This window comes from Oryzias melastigma, unplaced genomic scaffold, assembly GCF_002922805.2.
Source record: "Oryzias melastigma strain HK-1 unplaced genomic scaffold, ASM292280v2 sc00351, whole genome shotgun sequence".
In the NCBI taxonomy this organism is placed as follows: Eukaryota; Metazoa; Chordata; class Actinopteri; order Beloniformes; family Adrianichthyidae; genus Oryzias; species Oryzias melastigma.
Genome location: NW_023416949.1, coordinates 1,652 through 2,248, shown reverse-complemented (window position 1 = coordinate 2,248; position 597 = coordinate 1,652). Strand labels below are relative to the sequence as shown.

Here is a 597-nt window from a genome sequence, read left to right as displayed (position 1 = left end):
AAAAAAAAAAAAAAAAAAACTGATCAAAGAACAGAAACTTTTCCTAACATCTTTTCTTTTGTTTTTTACACTTCTTTTCAATGACAGGAGCCTCAGTTCTGGGACGACAATACTGTTCTGGATATTATGGATTCTGCATTTCTGTCAGTGATGAAGAAATCACAGCAGAACCAGGACTTTGTGTTGTGATACCGTGTTCTTTCACAACTCCTTCTTACTTCAAACCTCAACATTTGGTTTGGTTTAAATGTGAATATAACCAAAGATGTGGTGACTCTGAGATAATCTTCCACACCAACAAAAACACACAAAAAAACATTAAATCCGAATTTATGGGAAGAGTGTCACTCCTGGATCCTGATGTGAATCATCAGAACTGTAGCATCAGAATCAGTGATCTGAGAGAGTCTGATTCTGGATTCTATCAGCTCAGAGTAAATGGATATAGTGATGGGGCCTCGGATGGATTTACATTTAATAAGAGAACGTCTGTCATTGTTGGAGGTAAGACAAACTACAGTAAAAGCAGACATTAAATCAGTAGAAAAGTATTTTTGTCCTCAAACTGTCTTCCTCTTGACTAAACTTGTTCTGTTT

General features: G+C 36.0%; 1 long non-coding RNA gene across 1 annotated transcript in view; it reads left to right on the top strand.

The window, feature by feature from the left end:
* The window catches only part of LOC112140562, a 2,165-nt gene extending 1,648 nt beyond the window's left edge, over nucleotides 1-517 (top strand). Inside the window, exon 3 of the long non-coding RNA XR_002918195.2 lies at nucleotides 88-517. This is a non-coding gene — a long non-coding RNA (uncharacterized LOC112140562). The remainder of the gene's footprint in view (nucleotides 1-87) is intronic.
* The last annotated feature ends 80 nt before the right edge of the window (nucleotides 518-597 follow it).